The sequence below is a fragment of the Amblyomma americanum genome, chromosome 5, assembly GCF_052857255.1.
Source record: "Amblyomma americanum isolate KBUSLIRL-KWMA chromosome 5, ASM5285725v1, whole genome shotgun sequence".
NCBI lineage: Eukaryota > Metazoa > Arthropoda > Arachnida > Ixodida > Ixodidae > Amblyomma > Amblyomma americanum.
Window position 1 is genome coordinate 110,218,593 of NC_135501.1, and position 21,372 is coordinate 110,239,964.

The window sequence follows — 21,372 nt, forward strand, 5'->3', positions numbered from 1 at the left end:
CATGCACATACAAATGAAATCTAGACGTTACTCTGTGTGTGGAAAACCTTTGCACTTCACACAGCTCTCGCTTATTCTGCCCCAGGGTTTGCAGAAGATGCATCTGGGTGATGGTTTCTGCTTCAAGCCGTTTGGAGGTAGCTGCCGAGAAAAATGAACCCATTCTCAAGTCTCTAAACGCATTGAAGTTGGAGCTGCAGCTGGTTTACCTCTGCACTTGTATCCAGGCAAGTCTCTTTATTGATCTGTCTAACTAGATTTCTTTTTCTCCTCGTAAATATCTGCGAATCTTGTGGACAAGCATTGCTATCTGGTGTAGAAACTACAAACCAAAACTCAAGAGGTTATCATGCGGTGCCATCTGTTATCATCTGCTGATAGCAAACATTTTTTCCAGCAGATGTCTTTTCTTTTTCCACTTTGGCCCTTTTACCGCTGGACGGTGATCGCCATCTTTGGAATCGAATGCATTACAATAACTAAAGGTCCTGGCAGAGTTATTTTAAATTTCATGCACTTTACAAGAACTTTTTCTGCACGGGCTTCTTCCTGTCCCAGTTATTTACACCAAATTATGCACTTATATAGCATTTCATTTCCATGCAAAAAAGTTTTCATGTTTGCATTCTTCTGACCTGAGTTTATGATTTTGCTGCCAATCATATTTTCGATTAGGTTTCCACATCACTTTCCAGTGATTCCATACAACATGACAAGAAAGCATATAGAAAAAGCCTCCAATTACAACTGATTTAATAAAGAAGAAAAAAATGCTCACATGTGCAAACAAAACTTGTGCCTCAAGTCATTCAAAAACCTGTTATTGTGATTAAAATGGGAGCGGGAGATTTTGGTTTAAACTAAAAAAAAAACTATAAGCACACATTGAATTAATTTTTGAAAACTCAGTTTTACCCATTCGTCAGAATAGTATTTTGAAAAAATACGCCATAGCATGCTGGTATGGAGTATGAGTTACAATCAACCACAGGAGAGAATTAACAGTGTAAAAACCAGGAGCACAGTGAGACAACAGGATCATTGGAATAAACAGCTCAGTTGTACACTTTCAGGCACTACTCCCCTACTTTAGATAAACGTCGGGAGCAGACCGAGCAGTCGACTACCTCATCAAGTTCCGTCTACTAACGTAGATGCGCAACATTCATACGCTATCACCGTTTTGTCAGATCTGCTAGTGGTTGAGTTTTCGCATGGCATACAAGGACATTGATAACATTTGCAACCATAACAAGGCAATGTGGTCTGCAACTGCTTTAGTGGCAGCTCCATCGCTGCTATCATTACACAAACTATGTTTATTTATTGGTTTATTCAGAATACCTTACAGGGCCCAGAAGGGCATTGAGTAAGAGCGACAAAGAATGAAAAATGTACAAAAGAAACTAATGATACAACATACAACCTTTGTCCGTAAAGTTCCAAGACTGAGTCCATTAAAAAAAAAATTCGCTTAACATTGAAATCATTTCTGTAGCACCCCTTCGAAATGGTCTCCCTTGCAGTCTATACACAGCTTCCAACGCTTCTTGAAGTCTTGGAAACTGTTGCAGCAGTTTTTTCGGCAGGGCTGTCAGCTCCTTTGTCGTTGCGCCTTGAATGGCCTCCACACTCCCCATCCATAGACCTTTTAGGGCTCTCTTCACACGAGGAAACAGGAAAAAATCACATGGGGAGAGGTCAGGGGAGTATGGCGGACGGGGAAGTACAGTAATGCTGTGCTTGGCAAGAAATTCTGTCACGCTGAGAGCAATGTGCGGCCTTGCGTTATCATGGAGAAGGCTCCATTGTCCAGATGCCCATAAGTCAGGGCGACAGCGTCGCAGTGCATCACGCTTGTGTTGGAGCACGCAAATAAAAAACTGATGATTCGCCGCCTGTCCTTGTGGGACGAACTCGTGGTGTGTGACACCTCTGGCGTCGGAAAAAACTATCAGCATTGTCTTTGGCTTGGTCTTCTGTCGCCGCACCTTTCTCGACACCGGAGTGCTTGCGGACCGCCATTTGGCACTCTGCCTCTTTGTTTGAGGATCGTATTGAAAACGCCATGTTTTGCCTTCAGCAATGATGCTGTCAACGAACGCAGCATCCTTCTCTGCCTCGGAGAGCAAATCAGCGCTCACTGATGCTTGCGTGTCCTTCTGGTCCTGTGTGAGGGATTGTGGCACAAGTCTGGCATTCAGTTTTCGTTTCCCGAAGTTCTCACGCAAAATTTGGTGGCATGTTGTCTTACTAATGTCGAGAGCATCTGATAACGTGCGAACTTGAATGGTGCGGTCTTGCTGTACGATTTCCCTGATCCAAGCCACATTCCACTTACCTGAGCAAGACAAGTTTACAGATGTGTTCTTCCGTGTTAATTTTCCGTACTTTTTATAGTTCACAATCATGCGCTGTAAATACTCACCCCGTTAATAAGCACGACAAAAATTATGAACAATTATTTTGGAGACAAACCTTTTCCAATATATTATTCTGGGGACAAACCTTTTCCAATATATCTACATCTCGTTATTATGAAAACTCTCTGTCCAGAATGGTCAAGAGGAAAATGCAGTTCCCATTAGGGCCTATGTATTTCTGTCTCGCTGCTATGCTCAGCAATGAGAACAAAATATCTACTGCCCTAACCAAGTGTTTTCATTTCTGCATTTTCTGCGCTGGACTCCAGAGGAATGCGGTGAAAATGGCTGAATGATGGCCCTTTTCTTTTGTGGTCACATGCTTTACAATGCAAAGTTGGCCAATTGACGTGGCTCACCACTTTCGGAATTGCATGAATGACTTACGAGAACTCCCTCTACAGCTTGTACCATCTAGAAAGCCGCACTCAGCAGCTGCCAGCCAGCTGAGTGCTGGTATGTAGTAGCAGCTCGTGAGATGTGAATAGCTGCAGTAGTTAGGTCATTTAGCTCTGAAATGCAATCAAGCATGCTCTCATGGTGTAGTGATAGCTGCCCGGCAAGTAGGAAGACAGCGAAAGGCTTCCAAATAAAACAGTCTATTGGGCTTACCTGCAGTCACAAAGAACTTAACTCGGTGGCAATAGCAGCAAGTGTGCTCGGCGTTATCAGCAGAATGCAAAGTAACCACTACCCTCTCAAACAACACAGAATTGGCTCTGCCAGTCTGCGATCATCCAAGATAAATCTAATTGCATCTTGTATCACAAACAAAGCGATATAAGGCAGTGTGCTGGCAGTACTTAGCACAAACAATTAAGTATAACAAAGCTTTGCAGCAATATCATAGACCACCAGGCACGTCACGCTGCACTACATTATTTCAAACACAAAGGTGACGAGGATAATGGGCTTGGAGTTGCCTAAAATCATGCTTAAAGGGAAGGTGAAATGGTTTTTTGAGAAATTGAAATTCGTAAAGAAATCGAATCCATGAAGCTTCTAGGTAAAGCATGCCAACTAGCTTTGTGCTAGCAATTAGAATAGTTACGTAACTGCAGATAAAAACTGCAATGATAGGCTTCTCCTCACTGCATAGGAGAAACTCTCGATGACGTCTGCTGCTATCACCCGCGAGCTGCCACGCGTTTTCCAGCACCACCAAACAATGCTTCGTGGGCTTCACCTTCGGCGGCGGCGGTTTATTTCCTTGAAACAACAGTTTCTTCGCTGGAAACGCAGCGCCGCTCTATGTGACATCATCGTTGTGTCCTCTGCATGTCGCTGCGCACTGCAGAGAAGCCTGAACGACGATGTGGCTTTATTCTGAGATTAGATCACCATATCAAATCCTAGCACAAAAATACTTCGCATGCTTTACCTGCAACTTTCACACATTCCACCCCTTTAAACTGGTCGAATTGTAAAACCTCTTCACCTGACGTTTAATTTCAACTTCGCTGGCCACCAGTAACGACAGAAGCAGATGTTGAGCACAGCATGTTTTTTTTTCGCAATTCATTGATACAGAGGACTCGCTTTATAGAATAGTTTGCTGGGCACAAAAGTGTCCATATTAACGAGACACGACAAACATTGGGTGTTTACACAACCCAGCTTCTAGAAACAGATTTCTATTTCCATAATTTCCTTGCAGCCTGACCACGCAAATTCTGCGTAGCTCCTTTAATTTTTCGAGCTGTAGTATTTCATACAGCTGCCACTACTCTAAACACGACAATCTGTGCGTTAGTTACTTGTATATGAACTGCTCTTGCCTGCAAATAAACCAAACTAAGCTAAACGTGACTGCTGAGCGTAGTGGCGCGCCACACATCCCTGAAAACGACTGGTGCTTCTTCTACAGGAAATATTATCAGCTAGAAAAAAATTGTGTTCTGAAATAAACACTGAGAAAAGTCCACCGAAACAATTGAAGGTTTGCTTCATAGACAACCTGCATTAGCTAAGACTCAAAAATGCCTTGACGCATTCAAAAACCACCCAGCTACGACTTCTGAGCAAATATCTTTGTCTTGTTTAGCAGTAGCTGACAAGCACAGGCATGTAATGTGCATGCACATGCACCAGTGCAGTAGACGGGACAACCCCCTTCACCCTCTTATTCTGTCAAAAGGCAAGACAACCATTGATACATGTCCACTTATGTAAATGACAAACAACACTGTGTCTCACTGTGCAATGCTTTTGGTAAATGTGCGTTAGCATCAACCTGACCGTCAGTGCACCTTCTTGATTACTCATCCATTATTGTCTATTATGTGCTCGAAGTGTTCAGCACTTTTTTCAATGACGGGAGTCGTCTCACAAACTTTCAGCTTTTTGTTCAGCCATTCAATATTATACACACAAGTTTTTCCAATAATGCTTAAAATGTAATTGCTGTATCACCCAAACCCCTATAATCCAGCACACAGCCGAGTTTTACCTTTTCGTCTACCTGGTTTTGGTGCTTTAAATTTGCACTACTCAATATTTTAAGAAAAGTTGAAATTTAGGTGAGTTGGTATCAATATGAATCAGTATTTTAAGAACTTGAAATAACAAAGAGAGAAAGCTCTTACAATTATATGACAATCAATTGAATATAATGAAACCAATAACTGATCATTACAGTGCCATTTTTTTGTAGCATTCTAAAAAGCTTATCATCGAGAGGGATTTCAAATAACACTAAATTTCGAGTCATGTGGAGTTCACACAGTTAATGTAAAAATTTTCCAAGTTTTTTTTGTGACTCATTTATAACATGCTTCACACTGAAAACTGCTATTTCAAAGAAGCAGACACTGAATACAAACACATATAATGCACTAAAAATGGAATGCAACTGCAGCCGCAATCAATTTCCCTATTAAACAATATGGTTGCTTTCTTCACGAACCTCCAGATGTCACAGATGGTCGCAGTGAATTCTTCCATGTTAACACATTGCTTCCCGAGGCTCAATATGTCATTGGCATTCCCGTGCAGCGCCATCACTAAGGGGTTGTCGTGGTTAAACCATTTTATTTTGCCGAGGCGATACCAGTTGCTTTCAACATAACCATTACTGCATCAAGTAAACAAGCCAGTAAAGACAGGTACTACAGACAAAAAAAAATGCACAAATTATGTGCAAAGACCAATGCATAACTCTGTAGCCACGCACGTTCAAGTGGATCAAATCCAAATTTTCTGATAAACTACCAATGCACTGCATCACTTTTTCAAGACTTCTGCAGACCTGTGTCGGTACGAGATAAAACTCTTAAAAAGGCAATACACTTTCTAGTGCTGTCAATTAAAGAAAATCTTTCCATTTGCGATCTAAATTATGAAGAGTCCACAACAGTATCCACCCCTTTTAAGATACACATTTAAGGAACAGAAGCAGCAGTAACTACTAACTAAAGCCCCTGCCATCCTTTCAAAGTTTATGACTACCTTTTTGTACCTAGAATGGCCAGGAGCATCTTGAAGAAGGCTTTTTAGCAGGCAAAAAATAAATTTGCAGGAGCTTCCGCGCGTTTTCTAGCATCAGCCCGTTGTTGAGAATGAGGGTATGCACATGAAATTATAGTATTCAGCATAGAGATTTCTCTTTCGTGGTGGCAGCTTGGACTAGTTTGTGTGACACGGCGATAAGTAAGCAGTGTGCAAGGAAAACAGGACGCCAGGAAAGGGCAAATAATAAAGACACATAATTAATGTGCCACGTGAAAGGACAGGAAACGGTTGACACAGAAAAACACGTTTGATATAGAATAACGCAGGTGGGCACGAGAGCCAAGAGTACTGGCGGCTTTGAACTCAACGTGGCATAAAAGCAGCTGCTCCAATGACGTTTTTCCCGCACTATACTCCCGTCTCCATTCCACTGCACCGACAAACACTGTAATCACTGTCAAAAACAAGTCCGCCACCGGACAGCAGAAGGAATGACACGTAGATGACATGCTGACGCCCTGAAAGAGCACTGTACGTCGGCTCCCTTTGTTAATGTTTTTCGACCGAGTACTGCTGGCTCTGCCGGCCCCGCAGACAATCGACTCGCTGCAACGGCGCTGCTAGAAAGTTCAGCACGACCGGCGCACAGCAATACTGTTTCTGTCTTTTTATTCTTTCCCGGGTGCAACAATGACCGTGCTTCAAAAAAGAGCCTCTCTCGCAACGGCCCTGCGGTAGCGCCGGCCCCGCGTCGCATGGGGTCAGCGACCGCGGAGCGCATTTCGGCCAATTTCCGCACGACCTCTCCCCCCTTGCAGCTACCGCTACCCCTTCCTTACAAATTAGCCGCACCCACGGGACACAAGCGCCGCGAAGCTCGATCGCGCGCGGCCAAAAAGTTTAGCGAGACGACCTTCGCGAACACTCTGAAGGCACCCCGACAACCTCAGTCGTTGCCGGGGTGCTGCCGTTCCAGTTTCGCACGCGAACTGCGCGTGTTCCACCGATATCGGGGAGCCACTCTCGCGTTCCGGTGTCGCGCCGTTTCCAGCGACGAGAGTCCTTGACAAGACTCAATCCGGGAGCACCGAGCGCAACGACGTATTCGAACGAAAAAAAAAAAAAAAAGAACTGTGGGCGACAGGGAATAACCGTAGCGAGTGAAAGCGGCGACCTCGATGTCTGTCTGCTGCGTGCTGACACCAGCGTGCGCGCGTGCTCGCGGCGGTTTCGGCAAGCGCGCAGCCGGAGAGCGGACGCAGTATCGGGATTCCAGAAGCGATCGCTCCGATGCTCGAAAGAAATAAAAACTACGTAGAGGCGCCGGAACTGCGGGGAGATGTTCGTGCGATACGCGCAGCTGGCTCGTGCTTGCTGACGTTCCAGAAACTACAGCAGCGGTATACTGCGTGGTTGGAGTCGGCGCATCAACGAGTGCTTTGCATGCGATGAGCTCCCGAAGGCAGGCTTTCAGTGAGGCACTGCATAGGCCAGTGACGCGCAGAGGGGGCTGGGAGACGGAATCGAGGTCGGTGGTGGGAATACGACACGTTTGACGAGAGCAACAATGGGGTAGACGTTGAATCCTTTTTGGAATGACAAGCACGAATCGAGTGTTCGAGAAGCGAAGTGCCTCACCGGTCTCGGAATTCCCGCGAAGTAAAAGCATGTATATAAAAGAAATTAGTAGCGCCTACCATACTGAACGGCGGACGATATGTGCGATGACTGCACAACGAACAGGGTGCGAAACGGTAGAAACCAGTGGAAAACTGTCACCTAAATGCTCATACTGCATTTCAGCGTTGCACTCTGCTCCGTCCCATCGATATTGTGCATGCTATAACGGCCTTGTCAAACAGAGATCGATTATACGCATTTGAGTTGATATTGCTCGTGCCCGGTGAGGCAATTTAACTGCGCACCGAAGAACCCGTCGCCGAAGAGCTGACTTCGCGTCCTTGTCTTCTGTGATTCTATCAGTCGAATAAATCGATCTTCTAGTTGGATAGAATTAACAGAAACGCACATCCCGCTGATCCTGCCATAATCGCGATCGCGGATCGAGACTTTGGCCATTTCAAGTAAGCGTAAACAGAAAATCCTACCAGTGCAGCACCCAAGGAGTAGTTTTTTACGGTTACTTTTAATAGGCCGTTTCCGCGACTGCAAAGCGTGTGGGTGCTAAACGCGAAGCCGCTACAGTTTTCCTCTTTGGGAGCTGTTCGCGGTCACGTCCTCAATAGCGTCACTATATGCAGTGCCTGCACCTCGAGCGACTATTCGGAGAATTAAAACCGGGAGTTGCAGAAGAGTCGGGGAAATAAATGCTGCAGATACCGGTTTCTGGCCTAATAACCGCGCCACGACCGCAGATACGGGCAGCGAGGGGGGGGGGGGGGGGGGGGGGGGGACCAGACTGGCCAGACAGACGCGGAAATAGAATTTGAATGCTCTAAACAACAAGAATACCATGGCCGAAGCAGCGACCCGGAAAATCACGGGCGCATGGAATCCACATAGGAAACACAGCCTATTAGAGACGCGATGGAAATGAGGAAAAAAAAAATGAATGAATTTACGCAAACAAGCAGCGCTCACCCAGTACTCAATGCCGGCACGGGATGGCCATTCGTCAAAGCAGGCTTCGAAAAAAGTGAGATAAAGACATTCGAATAACAACCACACAGTTAGCCTTGTTATAGCGAACGATCGCGACGTAAAGAATATACGGAAGAGAAGAAGCAGTGTCAAACGCTCTGAGATGTAGACAGGGCGCCTGGATCAGTTGACAGTGCTAATCAGCCCGCATCTCAGAGCGCTCAGCACAAGGTCGCTTTGCACACGGACGCGCGCGATCAAATCAAAAGAGATCAACGGATAGCGCTCAAAAGGCCGGACTGTCGACTCGGTGACGACTTCGGGGGCCTTCGGCGATCGCTTTAAACAACCCGCCCGACGTGACCACGTAGGTTTGGCCTCCTCGGACACAAAACCCGGAGCACCCACGTTTCTCAGACGCGGCGCCGAAAAGCCGGCTGGGAAAAGCGGGTGCAATGCGCGCCCCAACGATGCCCCTCAAGTGCATCTCTTTCTGCCACTACGCGTGGCTACTGGTACACGCGTTAAACTCAATGAGGAACACATTTGTTGATTACGGTCGAGAAAGTGACAGGCGAGAAAACATAATCAACATGATTAGGCCTAAAAGAGCGTCAGGAGCCAGCGCGTGCCGGTTTCCATGCCGGCACGAATCCCGTCAAGAGCAGAGCAGGCACGGGGAGCAGCCGCTGATCTCTACGGAAAGATGCTTTGCGCAGAGCAGCACACCGCAAAGCTTACCCAAGCTTGTCGTTCGGATCGGTTCGACGGGACGCAGGTGTTGGATCAAAACGAGGACCGGGAGCAGCAAACTTTGCTTTCGCGAGTTTCAGCGCAACGCCACCGGCACCCCGTATCACATATGTTTACGGCGAAGCGAGAGCCAACCAACAAAATGCGTCGAGCGTCTACTTCCACAAACTACGTGGAAAGCCTGCCCGTACCGTGCGCGCGGGAGAGATAGGACGAAGGTGGTTGCATTCGTTTCGTTTTTCACCGCCAGGTGCTTTCAGTGTGGCCAGCTGCAAATATTGCGAAGGCCTTTTTGGAAAAAAAAAAAACTGTACCTTTATTAATGTTTTTTATATATCAAAACTGTCAGTACCTATAAACTTCAATGTGCAAATTAGATAATACAACAAAAAATTGGCATAAAACTAGATCACAGAGGCTTTCCATAGGTAAGTAGTTCTCAGATGTTGCAGATGAAACCTGTCCTGTTGCCTTCCTAAACTTTTTCTGTGCAATCAAAAAGTTCTGGTATTAAAGCACAGCTTATGACTAAATGAGATGTTACGCGAACGGGCTAAAAAAAAATCTGCCCTGCTCCTCCGCTTTAAGAGTTACTCGAAGGAGGCGCCACCGGTGGCATGTCTGCTGTAGCAGACGACGGCTGACACGCTAGGCAAGAAATGCGTGGGAGACTTTGTTAAAGCTTTGCGCAGCAGTTTCTGAGGCGTGATTTTTCTTCTTCACTAAGTAAAGAGCCATGAGAATGCCTTGTTGGGATTCCGAAAAAAAAAGAAGACATGAAAGTGCCTTTCTTTACGGAGTAAAGTGTGTCCACATATTGAGAGCCTGTGTCGGCGCGCCTCGAGTTTCTCCTCCACCGAAACACAGCCGGGATCGAACCCAAGTCTTCGGGCTCAGCAGTCGAGCGCCCTAATTAATAAACCACCGCGGCGGGACAGTGGCTTTCGCGTCTGGCTCCTGATTCCAAGATGGACGTTTCGAACGCGGCCGCATTTCGAAATTCGGCGAAATGTAATATTCACGTGTGCGGTGCGATGTTAGCGCATGTTAATGAACTTCAGGTGGTATAAATTATTCCGAAGCTTTCCACTGCAGAGTCCCTCAAAGCTTGAGTGTCCGGGACTTTAAACCCCAGATGCTATACCATACCTTTACAACGATTCGCCATTGATTGAAGATGATTGCTAGCGCTGTCTAGAACAACACCAAAAGTCCCGAGGTCGTCCTCGTATGGTTAGACTGTCCTCGTTCCAAACAGAACACTCTAAGTACCTTCGAGTGGATCATGGCTAATTGTCCTCATGAGCATGTGCTCAGTTAGTAGTTTGCTAGACGACTCGAGGATGAAAATTCCTCAAACGTCCTACCATCGTCCTATCACAGGACAATATTGTGGTAGTTAACTAAAATCAAACCAACTTAATCTCTCGCACTCGGCTTCAATTACTTAAAAACTTCAGTTTATTAAAAGATGTGTGTAGAATGCCGTGATATAATGAATTAGAAACCATGGTGACCGAAAACATTATATATGCATTAGAAGATATATTTTTGCCTTTAAACCTGGTCTTATATACGCCAACCTTGTGATGAGGTTTACTGTTTAGATCTTTAGGTCACTCGTCTTTTCCATTCAGGCCGCAGAATTGAACTCCAGAGAGAGATCTCTGCGACCCTGGACATGGTAAACCCGTGCTGTGCCTCTTCTTTTTGCTTATTATGATTAGCCTCTTCTGCATTATCTTTGAATACGGCCCTCCTATGAAAAAGAAGCTCTTGGTTCAAATCTCAAGTACTCCTGAAAATGCCCTCAAACGTGATCCTCGAGACATCCTTAGTATGCGCAACGCACGGACAAATGAATCCGAGTTGAACTGCTTGAGGACCAATTAGAGACAACCTGAGAACCTGACGTGGGCATCCTGAGGTCATACTCTGGACGTTTTTGCGTTGTCTAAGCTATGGTAACAGTCGTAGTAGTAGCTACTAGAAAACCGCTGATATGCATACACGGTGAAAAAAGGAAAAGCAGTAGGAAATCTCGCCCTCGTCAGGGGCCAGTTATCCATGCAGCCTTTCACTGGTACTCCCTCGCAGGTACGTGGGATCATGGGCCAAATTTGGACAACTAGAATTGTGAGCCTCGTGCGACTCGGACCAAGGCGCGCTAAATTCTGGGGGAGCTTGAAACACGGCCCAAATAAGGTTGCTTTAACGTCACAAGCCAGCGACAAGTGCGACCATTTTGACAGCCAGAAAAGGCTCTGGTGGAAGCTAATCTAAAGTTCTCGTCCAAGGTGCAGAACAAATCTCTATTTTGAATCTTTTGTTCTAATTAGAAGCACTAGCACAGACTTGAACCTCCATCGTGTCCATGACCGCGCTTGACATGTTCAAATCTGCTGCATCTGAGATAACTAGAACATATATATTGTAGCGGATGAAATGGCTTTAGTACAGGTGAGAGCTTTACACGGTCGCCGACGGCCCAAAGCCCAGATCAGACTGCGCGCGCCACTCTCCTCTTCCTCGAACTCCTCGGAGGAACGATTTCCCCGGGGGCAGATGATTCTCGTCCCCGTCAAAATTGGTAGATCAACGATGGCAGCGATTCAAGCGAGCCACATGCATGAACAACTTGTGTCTTGCCGGAACGGCGCTTATCCGTCGTCACCTTGGCGACGACGTAATTCACGTCAGTCAGTTGGTCCAACACGACGAAGGGGCCATCGTACTTGTACAGGAACATTCTCATGCAATCCTTCCCTTGCGGGTTGGCGTCCAAAGCCCATGAAAGTCTCCTGGAGATTAAGACGCACGATGACGCAGGTCGTATAGTATTCTTTGGAACGGCGTTCTGAGGCCAGTGTACTTAAGCGGGCTATACGACGGGCTTCTTCGGCACGGCATTGTATCTGGCCAACGGACGCGTTTTCGTCGGGGGAAAACGGGAAGATGGTATCAGGAAAACGCGGGGAGTTCTGGAACGTAGCAAATAGAAGGGAGAACACCAGGTGACCTCATGATTGGCAGTATTATAGGCGTACGTCACATATGCGTGTGCACACCTGTGTAACGCTTTGCTTCTATTTCCCAGTTGTGGCCTGCACCTGAAAACATCCATCGCCTGGGCAAGCCCAGACGCCCAGCCGATCAAGTTTGCCTCCGAACAGCGAAAGCGTCCACTGCGCCTGCGCTGTGATACGCCCCGAACGCCGCCTTCCCTGACGCTACAAAAGGAACTGCTTCGTCGCCTCCTGCTACATTTGGCAGTAGCGACTACCCGTGTGCGCGCCTGTGTAACGCTTTGCTTCTATTTCCCAGGTTAGTGAAAGTACAGTTTTTTTCCCTTCCTGTTTCATGTACTTCGTCGCTTCTGCCGGGTGGATAACTTAGTGCTTTTGCCTCAAATAGTGTTGTGGAGCTTGGTTTTTGCCCAGCTGTTTGTTCTTGTCCCTTTGCATCGTTTTGACTGTACGTTAACACTTGTTGAGATGAAGGACGAGATGAAAGCTGAATTTGTGAAGATGGAAGAGGAAATGAAACAAGAACTCAAGGTTTTCCGTCAGTCGATAGAAAGGGACCTGCGTAGTGAAATCCGGGACCTAAAGAATGAACAAAAGAGTATAACCCAAAGCCTTGAATTCGCGCATGCAACAACAGAAGAGCTAAAGAAGAAACTGGATGACGAGGTTGCTAAAAACCGCCAGATAGAAGCTCAAAACGAGGCACTTCAAATGAGGCTCATGTCGACGGTGACCAAATTGAAAGACCTAGAAAGCCGGCTAACCCGCTCCGAACAATACTCTAGGAAGAACAATTTTGAGATACAGGGTGGGATTAAAACTGACCACGAATCAGTCCCTGATGTTCTGATGTCCCTGATGTCCCTGATGTTATAAAAGAGCCAATTATTGAGGCTGGCATCGAAGTCTGCCATCGTGTGCCGACCCGAAGTCCCGATAAAAGTAACATCATCGTCCAGTTCCGGGCACGCACTAAGCGCGATAACGTCCTCGCGAAAGCGAAAAAGGCTCGTTTCACGAACAGCAACATCGGTCTTGACACTTCAGAGCCCGTCTACATAAACGAGCACCTATGTCCAGCACTTAAAAAAACTTCTAGCCCTGACTGTTAGAAGAAGTACGAAAACAGTTGGAAGTCCGTTTGGACAAGCAATGGAAAGATCTACGCAAGGCAGGCCGATGGCCTGCCGGCAGTGTAAATTCTCAGTGAAGCGGACATCGATAAAATATTTTCAGACCAGGCTAGGGTTGTATCTTCATCTTCTAACAGTGACTGAAGTATGTACAGGCTTAGCTGCTTGTACGAAAGGTAACAAAGGATATACACAAAATGCCAGTACAGCTCAATTGCCTCAAAAGCCTAAAACCTGATGGCACATTATCTTTTCTTCACCTAAATGCCCGTTCGCTGGTATATAAGCATGATGATTTCGAACTCCTGCTGAATTCCGTAGATATCAAGTTTGATGCTATTATGGTATCCGAAAATTGGTATACTGAAACTTCCTGTTCGTTTAATCATCCGGCTTATAATAGCTTTACACTTTGCCGTCCGCATAAAAGGGGCGGTGGTTTGCTGCTCCTTTTGAAACATTGTTTTAACGGGCATATCGTTGAAGAATACTCTGACTCAAATGAAAATTACGAGGTATTGACGGTTCGTGATGCTTGCAGATTTTTCGCCGTGGTTTATCGTCCACCACACGCAAACGTCGCAATTTTTTGCGTTTTCTTGAACTCCTTTTTGACTTCATATCATTAAATAAGTACTCTATTTCTTGGTGGCGATGTAAACATTGACCTGCTTGTCAATTCAACCTGTCGAACTCGTCTGCTGTCTGTTTTTGATGCGTATGGCTTTGTTAACCTCATAAATGAGCCCTCACGTATAACATCATCCTCGCAAACTCTAATTGATATATTTGTTACAGATGTTGATATACCTGCAATCTCTGGAACTCTTGTATGTGATAATAGCAATTACTTTCCTATTTTTGTATTTATTCAGGATAAATATGCCCCCAGGACAGACAGCTCACCTCCCTTGCTTTTTCAAAACATCACCGATACTTCTTTGAACAGTTTTCGCACTGATATTCAAGCCCACGCCTGGACTCATGTTCTTGAAAAAACTGATGTTGATTCCATGTATGACGCTGTCATGTCAGATATTACAATCCTGTACAAAAACATTTCCCGTACATGTCACGCGTAAATAACAAAAACTCATGGAAGCCATGGATTACAAGCTATCTTCTAGCTCAAGTTAAATTAAAAAATAAGCTATACTGGAACTTTGTTAAACAAAGGATGTGTCAGAACTTCAAACGTTTAAATCATTCAGGAATCGTTTAAATGCCAAACTTAAGCATGCCAAGCATCAGTATTTGATGGCGCATTTCAATGACGCAATTAAAAATACTGATTTGCTGTGGAAGCGTTTAAACAGTCTTCTGCGATGCAAAAAACAAACTGCACTGAGGGTGGGTAGTACATATGTGACTGCCAAGGTGCTCTCTGATATGCTGAAGGACCCCTTTATTGGCGTGAGCGCCTCAAGCAGACTGCCGGCAATAAGTTCGGTCCCACTTACCGGACGAATTTCAGTCAGTAATAGCATGGTATTTTTCCCCACAACTGCGACAGAAATTACAACTGCATTTCAGGCAATGAAAAATTCTAAATCACTGTATGTCAATGACATGCAGATTTCTCCAGTTAAGTATGACCTTGATCTGATTGCGCCTGTCTTATGCCAACTATATAACCTGGTTCTAGAATGCAGCTGTTTTCCCAGGAACATGCAGATTGCAAAAGTGGTGGCCCTATACAAAGGAGGTGATAAAAATAACATCAATAACTTTCGTCCCATCTCCGTACTGCCTATATTTTCAAAAGGTTTGGAAAAGGTAATGCACACGCGTCTTTACAGTTTCCTAAACAAATTCTCTCTGATCTCGCATTATCAGTATGGCTTCGTGAATGGAAAATCCACGGAATCAGCTCTATTAGCTGAAAAGGAACTCACCATTGACGCCTTTGAACGTAAAGAACTTGTACTAGGTCTGTCCATTGATTTTTCAAAAGCGTTTGCCTGTGTCTATCATAAAACCCTATTGTCTAAACTGGAGGACTACGGAGTGCGCGGCAGTGCAAATCTTCTTCTTTCTTCATATCTTCATAAAAGGTGCCAATATGTAAATCACAATAATCATAATTCTAACATAAAAAGCAACCTTTCCGGCGTACCTCAAGGAAGTATCCTTAGGCCTTTGTTATTTGTTGTTTATATTAATGATATTTTTTCCCTGCATGACGCCGTAGCATGGGTTGGTTACGCGGATGATACTGCTATGTTTTTCAGAGGGGAAAATATTGATGATTTAATTTACTCTGCAAACCATGGACTGTCATTTGTTAGCGACTGGTCGCAAAGAAATCATTTACGGTTGAACGCTAAAAAGACACAGGCTATTCCTTTCCGCACTTAAGAACACAAATGTTAACCCCGAAGGTAAGATTCTTTTAGACGGTGTGGAAGTATTGTTAACGAAATTAAGACCCTTGGCGTAACATTTTCTGAGACCCTTACGTGGAATAAGCATGTTGAAGTACTCTGCAATAAACTTAACAAGGTTTGCGGGATACTAAACAGACACCGCCAATTCCTACCAACCGCACTTAAACGCGTAATTTATAACTCCCTTCCTTATCCCTTCCCTTACGGCGCGGTTCAGGTGTCCAACGATATATGAGACAGATACTGCGCCATTTCCTTCCCCCAAATTCAATTATTATTATTATTATTATTATTATTATTATAACGGACTATTTCTGTCTACACTAAACTACTGTCATCTAATCTGGTAAACTACATCTAAGGGAAACAGAGGGAAACTTAATATCTGTCATAAACGTGCCTTGCGTGCAATTGCTAATATTCCATGCCATGCGCATACTTCTGATTACTTTCATCAGTTTAAAATTCTTCCCATAGAATCCATCTATCTTTTTCGTCTCACGTCTACATATCTCCCGTCCGTTTTGGCGTGTAATCGCAGCTTCCTGGACTTGATAAATCTTCGACCCCACGTTTCCTTCAACAATACTCGTTGAAATGACTCAGGGGTTGTGCCTTTCTGTCCTACAGATTATGGTCGCCAGTCCATTTCTTATCACGCAGCTGTTCTTTTAAATAACCTTGCGGCCACCGATGTCTGCCCGGAAAAGATGTCCAAACGAGCTGTTTATGCACATTTTCTTGCAGCTAGCGCCTGATAAATTTTGTATTCTTGTGTTTGTACTTTTTCGTGTTCTGGATTTTTGTTACTTGTTGCTTATTTTATTGTATCCTGTGTTTCTGACTGGCATGAAGTGCTCTGTACTGCTGCAGATTCTTTTTTTTTGATTGGTGTTGAAAGGTTTTTTTATAGGCATTGTGTTTAAGCTGAAGTGTACTTAAGGAAATCGAGAGGGTGGGAAATGGCTACCAGATCCCTTGGAGGCAAAGTCGAATACTTGGACGTGATGCGTGAAAATGTCTTTCAGGGTACGTCGTTCACTAGACGGGAGCGATTTGTTGACCATACGCTCTAGCGCAGCACAGTATTCAGACTTCGCTTGCGCGGCTCCTCTGCAACGAGAAATAGTTTCAATGGTGGGGGTCACATGGTTCTCAAATCTCGCGAGTGCTAGACCACAAGGAAGACGAACAGGCTCTTCTGACACATTCACAGTCCAGAGGTGTGCATGACCACCCACTGCCTCCAAGGTGGCACGTGGCACCAAAACATTTTTTTCGACCCGTTCGAAACATCTGGCTTGACGACTATTGAGTGTCTTCCCACGAAATGGGTCGGATGATTTCACAGGCACAAATGTTGCCGTCAACGCAGGCAGCAGCACAACTTCCGTCAGGGAGAGAACTCCTCCATGATAACGGGACAGGTTATCCACTAATGCGGGAATAATGTTCAGCTTCAAAGAAATTTCCCCGGTACTGAAGTCGAGCGTTGAACCACACTCGTGCAAATAGTCAACACCCAAGATAACATCATGTGTGGCACGTCTCAACGCAGCGAATTCTGTTCTGTAGCCCTCGTCACTAAGCACAACTGAAGCTGAGCACAGGCCACCCGGAACAAAGGTTCACTTCCAACTCCACATAAAGTACCGGTTCTGTCCCACACAAACTTAACTTTGTGCCCACGGCGGTTCTTAAATGAAAGGCTCATAACTGACACAGCGGCACCAGTATCAACCAAAGCATCCACTTCAACATTTTCAACACACACTGACACTTTGTTCTTTAAGATGATCACAGGCAGAGGTATTCGCGAAATTGACCGTCTGGCGACCTTACCTCCACCGGTCGCACCACCTATTTTCTCAGCGGTGGAGGAACGAAGCGGCGACGTGGGGATGGTGAACGGCCTTGTCGCTGCGGCGGGTCGGAGTGATGCTGCGATCGGAGACAGGGGAGTCATTGCGTGCACCGCGGTGGGGAGAAGGAGGCCGATACAAGGTAGCGGGTGGCCGCTCCCATTGGGCGTCATTCCTGAAACGTGGTGCGCGTTTAGCAGGGGGTCGAGAAAGTATAGACGACGCGGGCAAAAGCGGGAGATGGGTCCGCGGCGCCCACAGCCGTAACTTATGGGCGGCTAGCGGCTCTGGTGGCTCACAGTAGAATCCCTTCGAAGTTGAGGAGAGGCGAATGACGCGCGACGAGGCTCACCACGAGGCACCTCATCAGGATGAGACGGACGCTGCTGGAAATAAGGGTGCGAAGCCGATTGCTGGGTCCGCTCGGAACCGGAGTTGTAACGTGTGGTACGTAGTTATTTGGCGCAGTCCATGGCGTACGCTGTTTCTATATATGATGACACGGACCTCGATGTCTATTGGTAAGGTAGATCAAAATTTGTACGTTGCCGCTGAGCAGCCAACTCCTCGCGTACGATCCTCCTGACTATAGAAGCGATATCTTCTGCCTCGGGGATGTCGATGCTGGCGACGGATGTCACATTCGAAAGGCGGCCGAATTTCGGCGCTATCCGGCGTGCTTTAACGCTTCAAATGCACGGCACTGCTTTATGACTTTTGCAACCGTAGCAAGGGTGTCGCGTGATACAAGGAAGTGATACACGTCTTCAGCAACCCCCTTCAGAAGGTGCCCTACCTTGGCGTCTTCTAGCATCTGCCGGTTGACAATGCGACAAAGTTTCAAGACTAACTCGATGTATCGCGTACTACATGTTTCACCGGGCAGCTGTGCTCTCTGGGAAAGTTTCTGCTCAGCACGTTCCTTCTTCGCAATAGTATTTCCAAGGGACTTCCTGATTTCTTTAAGGAATCGGCTCCAGGTCGTAAGAATTCCCTCGTGGCTGTCAAAGTCAGAGCCGTGCAAGCAAAGAAGAAAACGACGTTGTACAGGCGGGCGGTAGAGTCCCAACTGTCGTACTTGCTGCACCTTTCATAATGTCGAAGTTATTCTTCAACGTTCTCTTCGGTATCGCCGTGGAATGCACGCGGCTCTCGCTGATGGAGCAAGGCCGTCTCTTCGTCAGGTCGCTGTACCCGAGTCTGCGTCGCTTGCGGGGTATAGGCATTGGAAATAACTCTTGAGGCGAGAAAGGTGGCAAACCTGCTACACGGCGGCTGCGACGGGGTACTGGCGAATTCAGGGCGTGTGCACCCATCACCTCCACCAAATGTAGCGGATGAAATGGCTTTAGTACAGGTGAGAGCTAGTGATGCAAAACGATAGTATCGATAGTTTTTTGAAGCGGTCGATAGTGTAAAAGAACTATCGATAGTATTATCGATAGCACTATCGACAGTACTATTGATAGTGTGAAAAACTACCAATAGCGCTACTATCGATTTACTATTGATAGTACTATCGGTAGTGAGACTGCCGACAGTGAGACTTTCTTCTACACGCCGAGCAAGTTAATCAATTTTAAAGATAACTGTCGGGGTTTGAGAGCTTGCTAGAGTTACAATAAGTGCACCACTTTAAATTGAGACGCAAAAGCGGGACAATTCAGTTTAAAAGGTAGGTGGGAAATTTTGAAAGTATTTCCGATAGTGCTATCGATATTACTACTATCGATAGTTTTTTACCATAGATAGTTTGATAGTGACACAACTATCAAAAGCATCCATAATACTATCGGTAGTCTTTTATCACTAGTGAGAGCTCTACGGATGAAAGCTGGTCGCCGACGGCCCAGAGCCCAGATCAGACTGCGGGCGCCACTCTCCTCTTCTTCATCGAACTGCTCGGCGTAACAGTATGTATACTTCGTTTACCACTCATTCCCCAATGTGGACTAAAATTCCTTTGGACATCATATGGAGGTCATAAACGTCCACAGGACGTTCACGGATGTTTTAGGGCCCACTAGATCCTCTCTGTAAGGCCGATCGACCCTGAGAGTAAATAAACTGTAGCGCGACCCAAGACGGCCGCGCCTGATGCTGGCCAGGAAAACGATAATGATAAAGACTAGGAATATATATATATATATATATATATATATATATATATATATATATATATATATATATATATATATATATATATATATATATATATATATATATATTGATAAACAAGGCGAGTGCCCTAAAAGGTGTTCACTAAAATGTGCTAAAAGGACGCACGACGTGCTTGCAAACACAAACACTGCAAGTTCGAATGAGGTACCGCCAGGCTTAGGCCAGGTTCAACGGTTGAGGTAATGAAATAATCAAATGCGCGCATTTGCTACCGCGCTGACGTCAGCTCGCTCAATTCTATGCAGGCCTGGACACTCGCGGACGGGCGGTACAAACTTGTTCATCATTTTATGTACCTTTTGTTTTTGTAAATATTGCATATAATGTATATGAAAAGCTCTACCCTGTCATTGTTTTCATCGCTTCCGTCTGTACTTGTCCATCCTATCCTCTACCTGTCCATTAATTTTTTATTTGATTTATTTATGGAATAATGCAGACCCTAAGATGGGTCCAAGCAGGAGGGACAAAAAATATACATAAAAAGAAATGATTTATGCGGCTGCGCTGCTTAAAGAGGTGATGACACATTTTTTTAGGCTTCAGCTGTTAATTATTTGTTGTTCGCTATGGATCTAAGAAATGGGCAAAATATGAACTCGTTTAGCTAGTAATTTGCGATTGAATTTTTAAACGTTCTCCCGAAATGTGTAGCGGTCGGGCAACAATGGCGCACGCTCGCGCCCAATGACGACATAAGCCAACGGTCACGTGCTTGCTCGCGACTGAACTGCGCATTGCGCGTAGTGAGTGCAGCGGAGTGTTATGTTCCTGGTTCAGACTAGGGGTGAGGAGTTTTGAAGGGGGGAAGTTCGAGAGATGAAGCAGGGTCGCACACACCACAAGGGGACAAAGGCGTGTGTCCCTCCTGGCTCTGTTTAGCTTCTGCTGGACTGCCAGAAGAAAAAAAAAATACGGGCGATTTAGTTTACTTCTCTAAATGCGAAGTATGTGCACTATGGTTGAAAACAAGTCAAGAACGAAGCGGCGAATTCCGTTCAAAGGAGGCCCTCCAACCAATGCCGTCGACCTGTTCTCGCGACTTCTCGTTAATCCATTTGTATCTGGAAGGGTGCCAGTTAGGGGCTGACAGGTGAAACGGGAATAGTCACTTAATCGGATTTTCAGCGGTGTTATGAAAATATGTCGATGCCAATTGCTGGAGGGCCACCTATGAGGGGACTCGACCACTACATTGTGGAGTTGTATCTGATTTTATCGGGACGCGACTCATTTAGCTTTCTGTTCGAGGCTAGGTTTTCAAGGCCAGGCTTCAGGCAAAGATCGGTGAAATCAGTGAAAAGAGAGCTTAGCGGTAGATTACTATAAATTATTGGGACCACTTGAGGCATCATAAGAGGGCACTCCGATAGCGGCGTGCTCTGTATTCATTGCGCATGGACTCCTTCGGGAAGACCACGACATGCAAGGCACAGCGCGAGCGAGTGGCAGGTAAACATGCAGGGTGAACACTAGCGGCAAAAGCATAGTGTTCTCCTGCAGAAGCCAGCGGTGGATAAAGTGGGAAGGAAGTTAAAAAAAAACTAACTCCGCCT

General features: G+C 45.7%; 1 protein-coding gene across 3 annotated transcripts in view; it reads right to left on the minus strand.

Annotated features, from left to right (window-relative positions):
* Positions 1–9,409, minus strand: part of LOC144132602 (uncharacterized) — a 57,370-nt gene extending 47,961 nt beyond the window's left edge. The window contains exon 1 of one of the 3 annotated variants that reach the window (XM_077665131.1): positions 9,216–9,409. The gene's annotated coding sequence lies outside the window, so the exon portion shown is untranslated. Of the gene's footprint in view, positions 1–8,474; positions 8,624–9,215 lie in introns of those variants that run through there. The other 2 variants (XM_077665129.1, XM_077665130.1) reach the window with 2 other exon arrangements.
* Between the last annotated feature and the right edge of the window lie 11,963 nt (positions 9,410–21,372).